This window comes from Chiloscyllium plagiosum, unplaced genomic scaffold (genome assembly GCF_037043375.1).
Source record: "Chiloscyllium plagiosum isolate Xiang-an unplaced genomic scaffold, Cpla_swu_hap1 HiC_scaffold_10, whole genome shotgun sequence".
NCBI classification, from domain to species: Eukaryota; Metazoa; Chordata; class Chondrichthyes; order Orectolobiformes; family Hemiscylliidae; genus Chiloscyllium; species Chiloscyllium plagiosum.
In genome coordinates this window covers 66169353-66191832 of record NW_028270148.1, presented here as the reverse complement: position 1 = coordinate 66191832, position 22480 = coordinate 66169353, and the positions used below count along the sequence as shown (strand labels likewise).

The 22480-nt window shown below is 41.2% G+C and overlaps 1 long non-coding RNA gene across 1 annotated transcript in view; it reads left to right on the top strand.

Moving 5' to 3' along the window:
- LOC148148971 (uncharacterized) overlaps positions 1-14922 on the top strand; it is a 41117-nt gene extending 26195 nt beyond the window's left edge. The window contains exon 3 of the long non-coding RNA XR_015758299.1: positions 14878-14922. This is a non-coding gene — a long non-coding RNA (uncharacterized LOC148148971). The remainder of the gene's footprint in view (positions 1-14877) is intronic.
- Positions 14923-22480: the final 7558 nt, after the last annotated feature.

The following is a 22480-nucleotide window of genomic DNA, read 5'->3' as shown; positions in this document are numbered from 1 at the left end:
GCATATTGAACATCAAATATTGCCTGCAACTGTTCAGTTTGGAAAGACAATGGTGCCAAACATGGGAATATAAAAAAATGAACCATATTTCAATAGCCGATTTTGAGCAACAAAGCACAGAAAAGAAGAAATTAATTTGTTGCAGCAAGATCTTGAATGCACTAGGAGAGGCATTTGCTTGCCATCCATGATCTGGTGGTTTCATTGTTTTCCTTAGTGTCTGTTCACAACTCTGTGCATAACTAGGTCTCCCTGTCAGTGGCTGTGTTCTGTTACAACTTTGCAACATTCACCTCAGTGCTACTTCTGACACCATGTTTCAAGTGTAGCACACAACAATGTGTTTAACAAAAGGCCTGTATTGAAGTTAGCCTAAGGTATTTGTATACAATGTGTGTTTGCCTCATGACAGAGGTCACATGACAACAACAGACAAGAAGAGACATGATTTCAGTTCAATCCAAACAAACACGTACTGAAGGACATATCTGTTGTTCTGAGCTTGTGGCAGATGACGATAGATATAGCTCAAAACAGGGGATCCATGAGACAATGTGGACCAACAGCAGGTGAATTATATTCAAGTACAATTTGTGAACTCATGACTTGGGCATTCTTGTGGCACAGTGGTCATATCTCTACCTCTGAGCCAAGAGGCCTGGGTTCAAGTCCCAAATGCTCCAGAGGTGTATTAAAATATCTCTGATCAGTTTTCATAGAAAATATATGAATTGATGATTCAGTGAATCCTGGATCCCACAATTACCATACTTCTGATCAACCAACTTTGCTTCAATAAGGGAACATACCAGAAAGCACCATTGTGACCAAAAGAGGGGTCAGTCTATTAAAGCAACAACACTAGACTACATAATTTGGAGGTGCCGGTGTTGGACTGGGGTGTACAAAGTTAAAAATCACACAACACCAGGTTATAGTCCAACAGGTTTAATTGGAAGCACACTAGCTTTCGGAGCGACGCTCCTTCATCAAGTGATAGTGGAGGGCTCAATCGTAACACAGAATTTATAGCGAAAATGTACAATGCAATGTAACTGAAATTATACATTGAAAAATTGATTGTCTGTTAAGCCTTTCATCTGTTAGAATACAGTGATAGTTTCACTTCTTTCATGTGTAAATCACAAAATCTTTTTTTTAAAAGTTGCATTCTCGAGTTAGCTGTTAACAATGGTGACAGCTAGACAATATGTTGAAGGTGTTGGCCTCCTGTGTTCTCTGTCTATGCCATGATGCTTAGATTGATTCTAATCTAAAAAGTGAGATAATGGAGTTTTACATAAATTCATGCAGTTTTTGAGCTCAGAGTTCTACATGAATGCATGCAGTTTTTGAGCAACGTACAATGTAACCCTGCAAGTACAAATTCACCCCACAAAACATATGTGTGCATGTGGGTCTTTGTCTGTCTATGTGTGTGTGTCTGTCTGGGTTGGGGGTTGTGAGTGTGAGAAAGTGTATGTGTGTGTGTGTAGTGAGTGCAGAGTGTCTTAAGTCTGTGAGGGGGTGCATGTGTGAGTGTGGGAGTGTGTGTGTCTGTAAAGGCATGTGTGGGTGTCTGTGTGCGCGTCTGTGTGTATGTGTGTCCGTGTGTATGTGAGAGTGTGTGTGTGTGTGTGTAGAAGTATCTCTGTGTGTGTAGGAGTATCTGGGTGTGTGCATAGTGCAATAGTGGTCACCTGTAATGTGACATGAACCCAAGGTCCCGGATGAGGCCCTCCCTATGGGTATGGAACTTAACTATCAGCCTCTGCTCGGCCACTTTTCTCTGCTGCCTGTCCCGAAGTCCACCTTGGAGGATGGTCACCCGAAGGTCCGAGGCTGAATGTTCTGGACCACGAAGTGTTCCCCAACTGGGAGGGAACCCTCCTGTCTGTTGATTGTTGTGTGGTGCCTATTCATCCGTTGTTCAGTACTTCCCAGGAGCTGAAAAATTACGCCATGTTCTTCGTGACCTGCAACACATTATCAATGAGGATGAGCACCTCACCAAGACCTTCCCCACACATCCACTACTTGCCTTTAAACAACTGCCAAACCTCAAACAGATCGGTGTTCGTAGCAAGCTGCCCGGCTCTCAGGACAACTCCATACAACCCTGTCATGGTAGATGCTGCAAGACGTGTCAGAATGTGGACATGGATACCACCATTAAATGTGGGGACACCTCCCACCTTGTACATGGCAGGTAATCATGTGACTCAGCCAACGTTGTCTATCTTATACGTTGCAGGCAAGGATGCCCGGAGGCATGGTACATTGGGGAAACCGAGCAAAGGCTATGGCAACGGATGAATAGGCACCGCACAACAATCAACAGACAGGGGGGGTTCCCTCCCAGTTGGGGAACACTTCAGTGGTCCAGAACATTCAGCCTCGGACTTTCGGGTGACCATCCTCCAAGGTGGACTTCGGGACAGGTAGCAGAGAAAAGTGGCTGAGCAGAGGCTGATAGCTAAGTTCGGTACCCATAAGGAGAGCCTCAACTGGGACCTTGGGTTCATGTCACATTACAAGTGATCACCATTGCACTACACACACACACAGATATTCCTACATACACACACTCTCACATACACACGGACACAGATACATACAGATGTGCACACAGACCCCCACACACACCCTTACAGACACACACACTCCCACACTCACACATGCACCCCTTCACAGACTTAAGACACTCTGCACTCACTACACACACACACATACACTTTCTCACACTCACAACCCCCAACCCAGACAGACACACACACATAGACAGACAAAGACCCACATGCACACATATATTTTGTGGGGTGAATTTGTACTTGCAGGGTTACATTGTACGTTGCTCAAAAACTGCATGCATTCATGTAGAACTCTGAGCTCAAAAACTGCATGAATTTATGTAAAACTCCATTATCTCACTTTTTAGATTAGAATCAATCTAAGCATCATGGCATAGACAGAGAACACAGGAGGCCAACACCTTCAACATATTGTCTAGCTGTCACCATTGTTAACAGCTAACCCGAGAATGCAACTTTTAAAAAAAAGATTTTGTGATTTACACATGAAAGAAGTGAAACTATCACTGTATTCTAACAGATGAAAGGCTTAACAGACAATCAATTTTTCAATGTATAATTTCAGTTACATCACACTGTAAATTTTTGCTATAAATTCTGTGTTACGATTGAGCCCTCCACTATCATCTGATGAAGGAGCGTCGCTCCGAAAGCTAGTGTGCTTCCAATTAAACCTGTTGGACTATAACCTGGTGTTGAGTGATTTTTAACTTTGTACACTAGACTACGTACTTGCTAAATTTCAACTTGCTATCAGTGGAAGTAAGCAATCCTACAACTGATGGATCAGATCTAAGCTGCACAGTCCTGACATATCCAGTCATGACTCTAGATTAGAGTGATGCTGGAAAAGCACAGCAGGTTAGGCAGCATCCGAGGAATAGGAAAATCAACATTTCAGGCAAATGCCCTTCATCAGGAATGAAGGCAGGGAGCCTCCAGGGTGGAGAGATAAAAGGGAGGGGGGAGGTGGAGCTGGGGAGAAGGTAGTAAAGAGTACAATAGGTGGATGGGGTGGGGAAGAAGGTGATAGGTCAGAGAGGAGGGTGGGGAAAGGTAGCAAAAAGTACAATGGGTGAATGTCCCATCTGCCAATCTTCCTTCCTCCCTCTCCGCTCCACCCTCCTCTCTCACCTATCACCTTCAATTCCACCCCCATCCACCTATTGTACTCTTTGCTACCTTTTCTCCAGCCCCACCCCACCCTCCCATTTATCTCTCCAGCCTGGAGGCTCCCTGCCTTCATTCTTGATGAAGGGCTTTAGCCTGAAACATTGATTTTCCTGCTCCTCGGATGCTGCCTGACCTGCTGTGCTTTTCCAGCACCTTTAATCTAGACTCTGATTTCCAGCAGCTTGCAGTATTCACTTTTGCCTATATCCAGTCATGAATTGTAGTGAACATTTAACCTACTAGGAAGGTGTGGAGGCATTTACATACATCTCCATCCCCAGTGATGGGGAGCCAAGTGCCAGTACATAATCTTCATCCTGAATTACAAAGTGGATGATCCATTGAATTTCCTTTTACAGTCCCCAGTTTCACAAAGGGCAATCTTGAAATAATCAATTTATTTTGCACAATATTCAAGAAGCAGCTGAACACAATGGGTGCTACATAAATGAAAGGCCTCAACAATCTCTCAACTGTAGAGCTATGCAATTGTGCTCCAGAATAAGTTGTTATCCTTTGTCAAGTTATTCTAGCACAGCTACAAAACTGGCATCAATCCAGCAACAAGGAAGATTGCCCAGCTATGTTCTGTCCATAAAAAAGGGAAATGATCCACTCTAACCAATCTTACCACCTCATAAATCTATTCCCAATCACTGACATTGATGGAAGTCTTATTAGTAGTGTTATCAAATGACACATTTCACCAATTGACTTCTCACTAAGGCTCATTTTGACTTCTGCCAGTACCACTTGGCTTCAGATATTATCATAACTGTGGTCTACCCATGGACACTTCCACTGAGTTCCAGAGGTGACAGTGATTCCCTTGACAATAAAGGCATCACTTGCCCTGGTGAGGCATCAAGCAACTCTAGTTGAACGAAAATCAGTAAAAATAGGAGGTTAAGCATTACTAGCTAGAATGCAAAGGAATAGGATGATGGTTGTTTTTCAACCAATCATCCTACTCCCAGGACATTTCTGTAGGATGTCCTCAAGGTAATGTCTCAAGTTCAAGCATCTTCAGTTGTTTCATCAATGACTTTCCTTCCATCATAAAGGTCACAAGTGCTGCTGTTCACTGATGGCTGAACGTTGCTCAGCACCCATTTGTGATTCCTCAGATATTGCAGTAGTCTATTTCCAAATGCAGAAAGTTCTAGACTTGGGTTGATAAGGGGAAATGATATATTTGCATCACTTAAGTGGCAGAAAATACCCTACTCTCACACAAGACAGCAACTAAAATCCACTTTTGATAAGTACCTCAGCATTTACATCGTGAAGCTACCATTGATTAGAATTTGAACTGGACCAGCCATGAATTCCTGCCTGCAAGAGCAGGTCAGCGAATCGGAATTCTGCTGCCAGTATCTCACCACTTGACTCAAAGCCTGTCCACAATCTATAAGCCACAAGTCAGAAGTTTGATGGAATACTTTCCACTCATCCATATGGGTGCAGCTCCAAAAATCTCAAGAAGTTGAACAGCATCCAGCACAGGACACTTCTTTGCCTGGCATTCATCCACCTGCAGAAACATTCATTCCGTCGATCATTGGTACACAATGTGTGTCAAGATGCAAGATGCACTGCAGAAAGTAACAAAACTCTTTTAACAGCAACAAACTGTGACCTCTACCACATGGAAGAACAAGGCCAGTGGCAACAGGGGAACAGAACTACCTGTAAGTTTTCTTCCAAATCACACACTATTCTGACTAGTAAGCGTGTTGCAATTTCTTTCTGTTGCTGGGTGAAAATTCTGGAATGATCTTCCTACTGTGGGCGTACTTACACCACATGAAACACAACAGTTTAATAAGGTGGCTCAACACAAAGTTCTTAAGGGGAATTCATGGAAGCTTCATCTAGAGGTTCACTGAAGATGTTACCTAGTATGGTGACAAAATGTCTGAAAATGAACCTTCCAGCTCAGTGACCAAACCTACATCCAGAACTTCAACCTGAGCTACAAATCTTATCAAAACTCACAAACAATGCAGAGAAGGCATTCATAGAATCCGTACAGTGTGGAAACAGGCCATTAGGCCAAACAAGACCACACTGATCCTCCAAAGATTAACTCACCCTTACACCTTCCCTATTACCGCCATTTATTTCTGACAACTGCATCTAACCTATACATCCCGGAACACTGTGGGCAATTTAACTTAGCCTTTTCACCTAACCGGCACATAGAGTCATAAAGTCAAAGAGATGTACAGCATGGAAACATACCCTTCAGTCCAACCTGTCCATGCCAACCAGATATCCCAACTCAATCTAGTCCCACCTGCCATCACCCGGCCCAAATCCCTCCAAACCTTTCCTATTCATACACCCATCCAAATGCCTCTTAAATGTTGCAATTGTACCAGTCTCCACCACTTCCTCTGGCAGCTCATTTCGTACACGTACCACCCTCTGTGTGAAAATGTTGCCCTATAGGTCTCTTTTATATCTTTTCCCTCTCACCCTAAACCTATGCCCTCTAGTTCTGGAGTACCCGACCCCAGGTAAAAGAGTTTGCCTATTTACCCTATCTATGCCGCTCATAATTTTGTAAACCTCTATAAGGTCAACCCTCAGCCTCCGATGCTTAAGGGAAAACAGCCCCAGCCTGTTCAGCCTCTCCCTATAGCTCAAATCCTCCAACCCCTGCTTTCCTCTTTCCGATAGGAAAGAGACCAGAATTGCACACAATATTCCAACGGTGGCCTAACCAATGTCCTGTACAGCCATAACATGACCTCCCAACTCCTGTACTCAATACTCTGACCAATAGAGGAAAGCATACCAAACGAATTCTTCACTATCCTATCTACCTGCAACTCCACTTTCAAGGAGCTATGAACCTGCACTCCAAGGTCTCTTTGTTCAACAACACTCCCTAGGACCTTACCATTAAGTGTATTAGTCCTGCTAAGATTTGCTTTCCCAAAATACAGCACCTTGCATTTATCTGAATTAAACTCCATCTGCCATTTCTCAGCCCATTGATCCAGATCCTGTTGTAATCTGAGGTAACCCACTTCGCTGTCCACTACACCTCCAATTTTAGTGTCATCTACAAACTTACTAACTGTGCCTCTTATGCTCACATCCAAATCATTTATGTAAATGACAAAAAATAGTGGACGCAGCACCGATTCTTATGGCACTCCACTGGTCACAGGTCTCCAGTCTGAAAAGCAACCCTCCTCCACCATCTTTGAGCCAGTTCTGTATCCAAATGGCTAGTTCTCTCTGTATTCCACGAGATCTAACCTTGCTAATCAGTCTCCCATGGGGAACCTTGCCGAATGCCTTACTGAAGATCACATCTAACACTGTGCCCTCATCGATCCTCTTTGTTACTTCCTCAAAAAACTCAATCAAGTTTGTGAGACATGACTTCCCACGCACAAAGCCATGTTGACTATCCCTAATCAGTCATTGCCTTTCCAAATACATGTACATCCTGTCCCTCAGGATTCCCTCCAACAACTTGCCCACCACCAACGTCAGGCTCACTGGTCTGTAGTTCCCTGGCTTGTCCTTACCACCCTTCTTAAACAGTGGCACCATGTTAGCCAACCTCTAGTCTTCTGGCACCTCATCTGTGACTATCGATGGTACAAATACCTCAGCAAGAGGCCCAGCAATCATTTCCCTCGCTTCCCACAGAGTTCTCGGGTACACCTGATCAGGTCCTGGGGATTTATCCACCTTTACCCATTTCAAGACATCCAGCACTTCCTCCTCTGTAATCTGGACATTTTGCAAGATGTCACCATCTACTTCCCAACAGTCTATATCTTCTATAACCTTTTCCACAATAAATACTGATGCAAAATACTCATTTAGTGTCTCCCCATTTTCTGCGGCTCCACACAAAGGCCGCCTTGCTGATCTTTGAGGGGCCCTATTCACTCCCTAGTTACCCTTTTGTCCTTAATCTATTTGTAAAAACTCTTTGGATTCTCCTTAATTCTACTTGCCAAAGCTATCTCATGTCCCCTTTTTGCCCTCCTGAGTTCCCTTTTATGTATACTCCTACTGCCTTTATAATCTTCTAAGTATTCACTCGACCTATCCTGTCTATGCCTTACATATACTTCCTTCTTTTTCTTAACCAAACCCTCAACTTCTTTAGTCATCCAGCATTCCCTATACCTACCAGCCTTTCCTTTCACCCTAACAGGAATATTCTTTCTCTAAAGTCTCGTTATCTCATTTATGAAGGCTTCCCATTTTCCAGCCGTCCCTTTACCTGCGAACATCTGCCTCCAGTCAGTTTTTGAAAGTTCTTGCCTAATACTGTCAATATTGGCTTTTAGATTACTTACAGTGTGGAAACAGGCCCTTCGGCCCAACAAGTCCACACCGACCCGCCGAAGCGCAACCCACCCATACCCCTACATTTACCCCTTTAACCTAACACTACGGGGAATTTAGCATGGCCAATTCACCTGACCTGCACATCTTTGGACTGTGGGAGGAAACCGGAGCACCCGGAGGAAACCCACGCAGACACGGGGAGAATGTGCAAACTCCACACAGTCAGTCGCCTGAGTCGGGATTTGAACCCGGGTCTCTGGCGCTGTGAGGCAGCAGTGCTAACCACTGTGCCACCATGCCGCCCTTAATTTTCTCCAATTTAGAACTTCAACTTTTAGATCTGGTCTATCTTTTTCCATCATTATTTTAAATCTAACATAATTATGGTCGCTGGTCCCAAAATGCTCCCCCACTGACACTTCAGTCACCTGTCCTGCCTTATTTCCCAAGAATAGGTCAAGTTTTGAATCTTCTCTAGTAGTTACAGCCACATACTTAATCAAAACATTGTCTTGTACACAGTTAACTGATTCCTTTCCATCTAAACCTTTAACGCTATAGCAGTCCTGGTCTATGTTTGGAAAGTTAAAATCCCTGACCATAACTACCCTATTATTCTTACAGATAGCTGAGATCTCCTTACAAGTTTGTTTCTCAATTTCCCCCTGACTATTAAGGGGTCTATAATACAATCCCAATAAGGTGATCATCCCTTTCTTATTTCTCAGTTCCACCCAAATAACTTCCCTGGATGTATTTCCAGAATATCCTCCCTCAGTACAGCTGTACTGCTATCCCTTATCAAAAATGCCACCCCCTCCTCTCTTGCCTCCCTTTCTATCCTTCCTGTAGCATTTGTATCCTGGAACATTAAGCTGCCAGTCCTGCCCATCCCTGAGCCATGTTTCTGTAATTGCTATGATATCCCAGTCCCATTTTCCTAACCATGCCCTGAGTTCATCTGCCTTCCCTGTTAGGCCTCGTGCATTGAAATAAATGCAGTTTAATTTATTAGTCCTACCTTGTTCTCTGCTTTGTCCTTGCCTTTCCTGACTGTTTGACTTGCTTCTTTTCTCAACTGTACCAGTCTCAGAGTGATCTCTTTACTCACTATCTCCCTGCGCGCCTCCCCCCACCCCACACTACCTTACTAGTTTAAATCCTCCTGAGCAGCTCGAGCAAATCTCCCTGCCAGTCTATTTGTCCCCTTCCAATTTCGTTACAATCCGTCCTTCTTGTCCAGGTCACTTCTACCAAAAGAGATTCCAATGATCCAAAAATGTGAATCCTTCTTCCATACATCAGCTCCTCAGTCATACATTCATCTGCTCTATCCTCCTATTCCTGCCCTCACTAGCTTGTAGCACTGGGAGTAATCCAGATATCACTACTCTCGAGGACCTCCTTTTTAAATTTCTGCCTAACTCTCTGTAATCTCCCTTCAGAATCTTAACCTTTTCCCTTCCTATGTTGTTGGTTCCAATGTGGACGATGACCTCTTGCTGGCCCCTCTCCCCTGTAAGAACATTCCGCACATTCTCTGAGACATCCTTGATCCTAGCACCAGGGAGGCAACACATCGTTCTGCTTTTTCACTGCTGGCCACAGAAACGTCTGTCTGTACCTTGGACTAGAGCATCCTCTAACACAACTGATCTCTTTGAACCCAACATACTCCTCGTTGCATTAGAGTCAGTCTCAATACCAGAAACTTGGCTGTTCGTACTATGTTCCCCTGAGAATCCATCACCTCCTACATTTTCCAAAACACCATACCTGTTTGAAATGGGTATAGCCACAAAAGACTCCTGCACTAGCTGCCTACCTCTCTTACCTTTCCTGGAGTTAACCCATCTATGTGACTGTATCTGAGACTGTCCACCCTTCCTATAACTGCCATCCATCACATACTGTTGCTGTTGCAAATTCCTCATTGCTTCTAACTGTCTCTCCAACTGATCCTTTCGATCTGATAAGATTCGCAGCCAACAGCATTTATGGCAAATATAATCCGCAGTAACCCTTAAACTCTCTTTAAACTCCCACCTCTGACAGAAGTGCATATCACTCTCTTAAAGGCCATTTTTGCTCCTGCACAATCTACAGACCCAGAAATTAATACCATCTTATGGATTGTGGGAGGAAACAGGAGCACCTGGAGGAAGCCCAGGCAGGCACAGGAAGAATGTGCTAACTCCACACAGACGGTCGCCCGAGACTGGAGTCGAATCCGGGTCCCTGCGCTAACCACTGAGTCAATGTGCCACCCTTTTGGGCAATTACTTTTGAGCAATGATTTCTGGCCCTGCCAGTGATGTCCACATCTCACGAATGAATTAAAAAGTGTAAGCATTCTTGTTCTAATAAGAATTCACAGGGTACAAAGGAGATCTAGAACTTGGCATTGAAAATAATAATATAATCATCAAGATTTTAATTTGAACAATTCCACTAACCTTTACAGTCAGTGAAACATAGAACTTTTTTTTATTATAATTGGAGTCACATATGAAACTGTGTTTACTTCCAGAAATACAATAGAGATTGTTTTCAGTTATTGAAAGCATTATTTCCAAATGGCACTTTGAAGGACTGCAAGGTCAGCAAGTAATTTTGACAGCAATTCATGTGTCATTCTGAAAAGAAAAAAAATTCCAAAGAAAATTATGCTGATATTCATAGGTACAGAGGAAAGCTATAAACCATAAATGTTCTGTTCTAATGGCACTTTGTTGCTTTATGTTTATGGCTGTTCTATGAGACCCATGAAAAACAATCAGAATCAAGCTTATGTGAAGTGCACTCAATTTTTGAAAGAATCGTATTCTCTGATGTTTTAGACCACGTAAGTTAACAAGCCATTGGCTACAATGTTGGTTGCCTGATGCCTATATTCTTGCCTGCATGGATGAGATGTTGAGTCAAAAAGGCACACATTCTGCGCCTGCGCATATCTTCTGCTGACCATACCTGCAATCTTTTTTATTCATTCATGGAATGTAGGGTCCACTGACCAGACCAGCATTTGTTGCTTACAGATTAGCTGTCAACCACATTGCTGTGGGTCTGAAGTCACATGCATACCATACCATCCAGAAATGATGGTTTTGATCTCTAAAGAACATTTGTGAATTAGATGGGTTTCTCCCTTGCAATGGTTTTGTGGTTATTCGACTCTTAATTTGAGATTTTTATTGAATGCAAATTCTACCAACTGCCATGTGGGATTCAAATCCAGGTCCCCAGGACATTGCCTAGGTAAATGAATCAACAGTCTAATGATAATACAACTAGACCACCATCTTTGTGGAAGACACTCTTGCTCTGATTGTTAGCGTGTGCTGGAATTACCTCAAGTTCACAGATCATGATCATTTTGTTCATAATGCTAACTTAACTCAATTTGGTGACTGGACATGAAAGTCATTTATAATGCTAACTTAACTCCAATATTGCTATTTTAAACCTCAATACTCTTATAACGTTTCCCTTAAACCCTACCAAAAATTGTTATAGAGCAACCCATGGATATGCTGAAAATGTACATCAAGTACCCAGACATCTTTCCGTACATTCACTTTCAACAAAATTCCAGAATGTTACTGGTGTGCTGTGTTCTGCAAAACATTGTGCAGCGAAGAGGTCTGCTTGAGATGGACAGCCTAGGTATCAACTGATGTTGAGAGCAAGGTAGATGACATGAAGCTCAGTAACCAATATGAAGGTAATATATCCAACAGACCATCTACCCACGTATGCCTTAAATAACTTGAAGATTTCTTACACGGTAAAACAGCAAAGTAGTACACTGGCTCACTCCCATTAATCCATTATCATTAGGGCTGAAGTAATCACCAATCAAGCATTAGAAATGTTGGTTCATCGTGTATTGGCATCATGATGAAGCAAATGACTTGGCAAATTCACACACGGGATACTACATTATTTTAATGTTGTGGTTCTGTTCGTCGAGCTGGAAGTTTTTGTTGCAAACGTTTCGTCCCCTGGCTAGGCGACATCATCAGTGCTTGGGAGCCTCCTGCGAAGCGCTTCTTTGATGTTTCCTCCGGTGTTTATAGTGGTCTGTCCCTGCCGCTTCCGGTTGTCAGTTTCAGCTGTCCGCTGTAATGGTTGGTATATTGGGTCCAGGTCGATGTGTTTGTTGATGGAGTTTGTGGATGAATGCCAATCCTCTAGGAATTCCCTGGCTGTTCTCTGTCTGGCTTGCCCTATAATAGTAGTGTATGAAACTACTGGACTTGTGCCACACAACACACTTCACATTCAACAACCAGATATACGAACAAATCAACGGAATACCCATGGGATCACCAATCTCGGGACTCATAGCAGAGGCAGTTATGCAAAGGTACTCCCTCCCAAATCTTAGAAGACAACAGGTTATTATCACAAAACCAAAACAGAAATTACTGGAGGAACTCAGCTGATCTGGCAGCAATGGTCGAGAAAAAGCAGAGTTAACATTTTGAATCATAGAGTATTCGAGATGTGTAGCATGGAAACAAACCCTTCGGTCTAACTTGTCCATGCCGATCAGATATCCCAACCTAATCTAGTCCTATTTGCCAACACTTGGCCTATACCCCTTTAAACCCTTCCTCTTCATATACCCATCCAAATGCCTTTTAAATGCTGTAATTATACCAGCCTCTATCACTTCCTCTGGCAGCTCATTCCATACATGCACCATTCTCTGTGTGAAAAAGCTTCCCCTTAGGTCTCTTTTATATTTTTCTCCTTTCATCCTAAATCTATGCCCTATAGTTCTGGACTCCCCTAATGCAGGGAAAAGACTTTGTCTATTTACTGTATCCTCATGATTTTATATATCTCTATAAGGTCACCCCTCAGTCTCCGATGCTCCAGAGAAAACAGCTCCTCCTGTCTATTTAGTCTCTCCCTATAGCTCAAATCCTCCAACCCTGGTAACATCCTTGTAAATCTTTTTTTCTTCAGAACTCTGCCATCTGTGTGAATCTTCATCTCAGAAGCCAAAACTTAGAAAAAAGCTGCAGTTTCATGCACTTTGCATATTTTTGACTACAGCAGCCTCTGCATCAATAAATCACTGGAGATTTAGTACTCAGCAACTAAATATGAAAATCAATGTTTCTACCTTCCCTTTTAAAATAATCCCAAACATTTTTTAAAAAAATCTATGGGCCAATGTTATTTTGACCGTAAGTTGGAATATTATTTATCTTTCTTCAATTTTGTTGCTTCTTAGGTAAAATGAGAAATTTATCTGTAGGGGTTTCTTGTACTCTTTGTGAGTTCTACTGAAGATGATGTTCAGCTGAGGTTCTGGACCAATCACAATCGAATATCCATTCCAACTCTTTACTTTGAATATCAAATACAGCCCTACAATCTGGAATTCCTGTTGTAGAACAGTGGCAATAATTCCAGAGAAACAGCTTGCACAGTTGAATACAGCTGCTTCGTCTATTTATCTTGGGTTTCTCACAGAGACCAATAGAGCATTGTTGATATTTGGTGTGTTATTCAATGTTATCTGTAAGGGAACTGCAATTGTAAATACTTTACGTTACCTGAATCATTTTAACAATTCCAAAGTAAACTGGTCTTTGTAAGGCCATTTATACTAATCAGATAATGGAATTAACTAACATGACATGTTGTGTGGCTTCTTGGGTGATCTCTTTGAGAAAGGACAGCACAATGGCAGATTCAAGAAAATGTAAACAGGTAACATTAGGTTCATTGTTGAATTGATTTTACATTTGTTCAAGGGATGTTGGCATCACTGCTAAGTCAACCTTAATTGTCCAAGCCTAATTGCCCCAGAGAAGGTGGTGATCAACTGCCTTCTTGAATGGCTTTAGCTCATGGGGTATGCCTTAATAAAATATGAACTGTTGAAACCTGCACCAAATTTGCTATTTTTTTCATTACTGTGGACACATAAAATAAGTGATCACTTTGGGGCTCACAGTTAGAGCATCGGTTTATTTATTTGTGAACTATACTGCAAACCATATGGAATTCAAAATTATAACGTTGTGTCACTGAATGTACAGACATGCAACAATGTGGATAACATTTTCTTTTAAAATATATTCAAAACGATGATAGAATGAAATCATTCAGAATGAAATTAGTCTGTGATTTTTAGTCATACTTCAAGAGGAGCACTGTGATTATACTATGGCCTTAAGAGATATACTTTTTATGAAGAAAGGTTGAGACAGCAATGTCAAGCAGTCTGCCAAAGTCACTAGAGTAAACAGCTTGTGAAGCTTTGGTTTTTGTTTTAAGTTGGAACAATAGAAACAGCCTGAATGGGTGTGGTCAAGCTCCCACAGAACCAAGATTTTTAGTTTTACCTTTCTGCTGTTGATGGGATATTGAAGTTGGATGTGAAAGCTCTTATTCCTCTCTCTGTTACAGCAAAAAGCCGTGGTTCTCCGCCTGCTACTAGAATTGCATATGAAACAATCTATTTTATTGAATTTGTCAAGGGTGTGTTAATGGGATGTTCCTATATTGGTACAGTTAATTAATAGTTACAGTTACACCAATTCTTTTATTTTATTGCTACTTTGTATTTTAACTGCTGTGTAAACATACGGGGTGTTTTGCTTAAAATCAAATAGTTGACCAATCGAATTGCATCTGGAATGTAATGCCTTACACTTACCTTTAAAATACAAAAATGTGAGGATCTAGACTAACGTCTTAATACTTTTCGAGGGGGTTTGGTCTGTCCATAATGGCACACTTACACCATCTTTATTTTAATTAGGCCTCAGCCTGGATTCGGACTCCCTGCCTCAGCATGGACTCGGCCGCCTGGCCTCAGCGTGGACTCAGACTCCTAGCCTCAGAATGGTCTCAGGCTCCTGGCCTCAGTGTGAATCTGAACTCCCAGCCTCAGTGTGGGCTCAGACTTCCGGTCTCAGTGTGGACTCAGATGCCCGGTCTCAGCATGGACTCAGACTCCTGGTCTCAGCGTGGACTTGACTCCTGGCACTCCGTGCCTCGAGGTGAAGTTCAATATGATCTGGATTGGAAGGACTATTATTCTGAACTTTTATTTCTCTATTTTTCTAAAGTATTGCTGGATATTTTATTTCTTTATTTTTCCAATTTATTTTTCTCTAAAAATGAGTACTTAAAAATCTCTACCTAGGTACCTTGGTACCTAAGATATCACCGTAAGTGGCAACTTGTAAACTTTTTACTGTACTCATGTGACTACATGTGACAAGAAAGCTAATTCAAATTCTAATTCTCATTAATGTGACTGATATTATATATTCAATATTGTCCTGTATTTTTCCATAAGTATACTGCTTTCAAATTTAATTATTATACCATTTTTTAATGTTGTGCAGTGTAATGGCAGAATTAGGGATTTTCTCTACAAGAAGATCATTTTTAATAGAATAGGAATTTGCAACTTTTATCAACATTGAAGGTTAGACAAGGTTAGAGTGAAACACATTCAGATACATGAAAATTTAGATATTCAAATGACATTGTGATCCTTTCTTCTACACTGGTATGTTAAAGGGAAACAGTTATTAAAATTGCATGGTCTTTATTTGTTCTTCAGAACCTGGGTTAGGTAGCTTGCAGTCGCCATTGAGAGCTTTCACCCAAGATCTGGCAATACTGATATTTGCTCTTGCCTTCACTGCCTGTAAAGGTGAGGTAATGCACTTGGGCAGAACAAACAAGGCAAGGGAATATATGGTGAACAGGAGAACACTGGGATGCACTGAGGATCAGAGACACACCTTGGTGTGCATGTCCCTTAAGATAGCAGGACAATAGATAATGTGGTGATGGAAGCATAAGGGATGTTTGCCTTTATTAGTGTAAGATCGAGCAAAAATCCCCAACATTAAAACATATGGACAAAACCTGGACTTTCAAAACTTTTAAAGAAAAGGACAGCTGAACTGGGGAAATGCACAACACAGTCATTGCTGTCTGGGATTATTGCTCAGCCTGGAATCCCAACCTCCTCTCTAAAAGAACAATTGACCAAAGTCAACTGACCCTAGCCTGAGACAGCTTTTACACCTCAGGCTACACAATGCAGACTGTATGGAGATAATGGACATTCAACCTCAATCAAAACCCATTCATACATACTCGAACCATCGGAAAGCAATTAATTTGAGGAGAGAACATCAACAGCACAATGAAAATCTAGGATTTGGCGCGGAGATAACAGGGCCTACAATCAGTATAATTGCCAGCCCCAATCTCACCTGAATGGGGTCTTTTCCAACAAAAAGCTTCTGCATACACAGCTTCCTCACAGCCTTCCATGTTCAACAAGCAGCTTCAGAACCAACAACCACAGAGGCTGAACTGAGAACATGGAAGCCAAACCAAGGGCTTCACTGGAACAAAAGACATCTAAAAGGGGGAAGTCAACCGAAGAAATCTGAACATGAGCTTCCGAAAACAGATCTTCGTGAACCAAGAACACTGACAGTAAGGACCTCAACAATTGAACATGACTATCAGAACTAAAGACTGACAACTTGAAACAAAACCAACTTGAATAATAGCACATGTTGAGAGTGTGTTGCTGGAAAAGCACAGCAAGTCAGACAGCATCCAAGAAGCACATGAATCGACGTTTCGGGCATAAGACCATGAAGGGATGCCGCCCGACCAAATAAAAGCAAATTACTGCAGATGCTGGAATCGAACCCAAAAGACAAAATGCTGGAAAATCTCAGCAGGTCTGGCAGCATCTGTGAGGAGAGAAAAGAGCTGATGTTTTGAGTCTAACTGACCCTTTGTCAAAGCTGTGTCACTGAGGAAGGAAATATGGCTGTGGAAGTGAGTTTTAGTAAATACCTTGTCGAACACTGAGAGAGAAAAGGAAAGCAGTGAGGGTGGACAGGGGGAGAGAGACAAATGAAAATCCTGTTAGAGAGAAAAGCAGTACTTCTTCAGGGTAGGCATTCCTGGAAGAGAGGTGGCAGTGAGTAAACACTGGGTACAAGCAAGTTACTGCGGATGCTGGAATCAAAACCAAAAGAGAAAATGTTGGAAAATCTCAGCAGGTCTGGCAGCATCTGTAATGAGAGCAAAGAGCTGACGTTTCGAGACTAAGGGTTAGTTAGACTCGAAACGTCAGCTCTTTTCTCTCCTTACAGATGCTGCCAGACCTGCTGAGATTTTCCAGCATTTTCTCTTTTGGATGCTGCCTGACCTGCTGTGCTTTTCCAGCAACACCCTCTCAACTCTGATTTCCAGCATCTGCAGTCCTCACTTTCTCCTAATAGCACATGTCCTCAGGCACAACCTGAGGTGATAACCAGGCCTGCCAAACCAGCAGAAAGTAAAGCACTTCCCCAATGTATCCAATACGCATCTTACCCCATCAGGGGATACAACCCAAATGAAAAATCTACGCAGTCTGAAGTCTCCATCCAGGCCCCCAGTATGGCAGGCCATGTGCACTTCAAAACAGTATTCTGAGTGGTAAGCATAAACCCTGCAACCCCAAAGTTCTGATCGGGTTAGTAGGGAGGGAAAGGCAGGTGGTGACAGTTCACTGGGATCCTGCAGGTAGGAATTCTGATTAAAAGTGTAAAATTAAAACCTGTTGTTTTCTGTGGGTTAGTAAGATTAGTGTTTAATAGTGATAATCAAATTAATAGTGTATTTAAAGTATGCCTGTTCTCATGTATATTAATTGTGCTAATTACCTTGATTTATTACATTCCTATTTCTTGTATTGCAATTACCTTTCATACATTAAATAAGCTAGAGTTTAGTTTGCCCTTAAACACCTGTCTGCTGCCTCTTCATCCACATCCCCATAAATAAGCCCAATGCCTAGGACCAGGGGTCAGGAAGTGAATCAGACCACTTAAAGATCAGGAAAATAACTGATTGCAAACCTTAACCCAACATTAGCCACAGTATAGAGTTTAAGAACACTGAGGTTATGCTGGATCTTCAGCTCTGATGAGGACTCACCTCGACTCAAAACGTTTCTCCCCATGGATGCTGTCTGACTAACTGTAATCTTGAGCACTTATTGTTTTTATTATAGATTCAAACATCTGCAGCAATTTGCTTCAACGAGGTTATACTGGATCTGTATAAAAAGTTGGCTATGCCACAGTCATTGTAATTGGTGCAGTTCTGGAATCCATATTATACAAGAAATGATATTGCACTGAAGAGTATGCAGAGGAGATTTACCCAGATTTGCTTTGCCTTTGAAGGGAGATTGCATAGACTGGAATTGTTTTCTTTGGAGAAGATGAGACTGAGGGGAGACATTATTGTGATGTATAAAATGATGAGGAGCACAGAGAGAGTAGACAGGAAGAAACACTTTCCCTTGGAAGAGGGATCAATGGCCGGGGACATTGATTTAAAGTTAAGGGCAGAGGGTATTGGGGAACATGAGGAAAAACAATGTAAGAACAATTAGGAATGGGCGATAAATGCTAGTTTATCAGCAATAGTTACTTCCCAAGAGACTTTAAAAACAAGTTATATTGAACCTCATCTGCCTTTTGATTGCATGAAAATGACATGTCAAAAGTGAACTTAATGTCTTAGGTAACAAGTCCAATTTCTGTCTCCACACTCTGGGTAATGTTATGAAATTAATCTCACTTGTTAAAATGTTTTTAAGGCTGCAGTCCAATCTCTGATTTCAAGTAAGCTATTAAAGTGATCTTTTATTTTACAGCTTTATTACATTATGCAAACATACTTTTTGTTTTTATTTATGCATGGGATGTGGCTGTTGCTGGCTAGCCCAGTATTTATTGCACACAGGTAATTATCCTTGAGAAGGTGATGGTGACCTGCCTCTTGAACTGCTGCAGTCCATGTGAGGTAGACAAAGTTAAAAATCACGCAACACCAAGTTATAGTCCAACAGCTTTATTTGGAAGCACTAAGCACTAGCTTTCAGAGTGCTGCTCCTTCATCGGGTGGTTGAAAAATGCTTGATTGGAATTACTATCTTGCAATCACTCCAAATATCCATTATTCTTTCTTTTGAGAAAACATCCATCCAATAAAATCCCTTTTACTTCCATTTTGGATTAAAGTTCAAGCGAAGAGCATCAGAATTAACTGGCAGTTAAACTGAAGGAATAGAAACTAGTTCACATTGTGTTCACCAAAATGCTGTCAGTGTGATATCCAATCCTGGTGGGTGGAACATCTGTGTGAACTTTGATTTGCTTGTCATTTGACTGAATTGTTAAAATAAACTTTGTTGATGCTTTTATTGGTATATATCTATTTCATGTGCCATTGTTTTATTGAGAGAATCCCACAGATTATAATATAATCATGCATTAAGAGTGAAAAACAACTGTTTCTTACAAGCATCTTTTAAGTGCACATGTAATGACAGAAACTGAAAATAAATTGGACTGTGGCTGTAATCATGTAGTTATTCAGCTTATTAGATATGCATTAGAACACAATATGTATTTTCCTGTGGCTTGCAAAAGGAATCCATCTCTGCAATCCCTTTCAGAATGAGATTATGTTCAAGACCATTCAAGGATAGCCATAAAATTGTTCCTCTTTTTCTGTGGTCCACAGAATGAATGCATAAGATAACAAAATACCTTCCTTCTATTGGGAGCAGGAAGGCATTGTGGATTCACTGCTTGTAAGGTTGTGTCCTCAGAAAGCCAGAGACTTCTAAATATTCTTAGATATAAACTAGGTTTCAGATGCAGAAATTCAGAGAGACAGCAGTATGATTATTTATCAAGTTCACTTATGGCAATCTAATCATCTTCATGATGGTAACCCTCCATCATGAGTTTGGGAGTGGAGCTTTTTAGGAGAGATTCCCAGTGGTCAGCTTCAGTCATCACTCTTTTGATTAAGCCAATCCACAGAAGGATCTGGGCAACATCCACGTTTTTCAGACAAATGGTAGATAATGGTAAGGCCACAGAAATGTCAATGTCTTGCTCCAACAAGAAAAGTTCCAACTGCACCAGTGAGCTTCAATGCCACCACTATCAATAATTCACCTACTCTCAATATTCTGGAAGTTGTTTTCGAACAGGAACTTCATTTCTCCATTTTGATAAGACTATAAGAAATAAGAGCAAAAATAAGCCATATAGTCCATTGATTCTGCTTCATCATTCAATGAGATCATGGCTGATCTGATAATCCTCACCTCTTAGAGAAGGGGACCAAAACAGTTCACAGTATTCTAAGTGTGGTCTGAAAGTGCCTTGCACAGTTTTAGCAAGGGCTCCCTAATTTTATATGACAGTCTCTTTGAAATAAAGGCCAACACACCATTTACCTTCCCTATTACCCAGTGAATGTAAATGCTGGCTTTTTGTGAATCATGCACAAGAATCCTTAAATCTTTCCATGTTGCAGCTTTATATAGTTTTTCCCCATTTAAATAATATCCAGTTCTTCTACTCTTTCTGCCAAAGTGTATAATCTCATACTTTTCCACATAATATGTCATCTGCAAGTTTTTATCCATTTATAACCTATTCATACTCCTGGAGATTTATTTCATCCTCATTACTTGTCTTCTTACCCATTTTTGTGTCAAATCAACACCATTATAACAAAAGCATAGAAGAGGCAGGGTATTTGGGAATGAGATGGCTCATTTTCTAGTGTATTAACATTTATCAACCACATACAAGATCTAATAGGTATTGCTGCAACAAACACAGGAATTCAACATCATTCAGGACAGAGCAGTTCGTTTGATTAATATTTTTGTTTCAACACTCATCCCTGCATTTCCAGTGTGCAGTGGCCACCGCATTGTTTGCAATAACTGACCAATTACATTGTGCAGAGGAATGTAGGGTTGCAGATACATAATTCTTTGAAGTTTGCATCTCATATCGGCAGGATGGTTAAAAAGGCATTTGGCATGCTTGACTTCATTGCTCATACTTCTTTGAGTATAGGAGTTGGGAAGTCATGTTGAGGTTGTACAGGACATTGGTGAAGCTTCTTCTGGGATACTGTGTCTGGTCACCCAGTTAAAGGAAGGATATTTTTAGGCTGGAGAGACTTTAGAAGAGATTTACCAGGATGTTGCTGAGTATGGAAGGTTTGAGTTGTAAAGAAAGACTGGATAATCTGGGACATTTATAACTGGGGCATTGGAGGCTGAGAGGAGACCTTAGATAAGTTTATAAAATAATGTGAAGTATAGATAGAGTTAATATCAACTTCTTTTCCCAAAGATGGGAATTTCAAGACAAGGGAACCCATCTTTAAGGTGAGAGGAGAGAGATTTTAAAAAATCGCAGAGGCAGATTTTTTACATAGAGGGTGGTTCATGTGTGGAATGAACTTCCTGAGGAAGTGATGGATATGGGTATAATTACAACATTTAAAAGACATTTGGATAGGTACATGAATCAGGTAAGGTTTGGAGGGATATGGGCCAGGAGCAAGCAAGTGGGACGAGTTTAGTTTGAGGTTATGTTCAGCATGGACTGGTTGAACCAAAGGGTTTGTTTCGGTGCTATATGACTCTATGCCTTTGAGAATATTACTTTACTAAGAATTATCTGCATCCAAGAATGTTTTTGTGAAACCTCTTTTGAATTGCATCTTCACTCATTTTACCAACATTTCACCCCACTTCTGTTCACTATCTGTTTCACGTCATTGCTGATATCATTTTACTTTTCGTCCAGTGATATAAAAAGAATAGCAATGAAATTACACTTCAGAAAAAAAACATAAGTAGTCACCAATTCACATCTGATTGTCATATATCCAACATTGTAATTATGCATATCCATGTTGTATCCAAATGGCAGAACAACATGAAAGTAACTTGGGGCTTTAGGAGTAAATCATTTAGCATCACCATTTATCACCTCCATCTTCCAAATCATAAATTTTAATTTGTTAACATGAAGACCCATTTGAAGCCAACAAATAGACAGATGATAATGTTGCTTAATGATTTGGTTTACAATCTCTGACATACTCAGTTGGAATCCAATCTTATTGCTTGAAGTCGGTTTCGCAAAAAAGTCACAGTAACTTTCAGGAAACAGGAATTCTCACTGAAGAGTTAGAGAATACCACTCAGACCAGACATCCTGATGCATTATTCAATGGGCTGCACTTATATTTCTGGGGTTAGTCACCAAGGTTTGATAAAATATGCACTGATGCCACCTGCTTGGAGTCACTATAATCAGAAGTATGAGATTAGTACAAAAGAAATATTGCAACAGTTGAAAGACAACAGAAGTAGTGAGTCAGAACGATTGAGAGGATCGAGGGTCCAGACTGGGGAAAACCATTGCATGAACTGCGTATGTTCTTAAATGTTCATCTGGAAACTTGGCCAGCATATGAAGGAGCGTAAATATAAA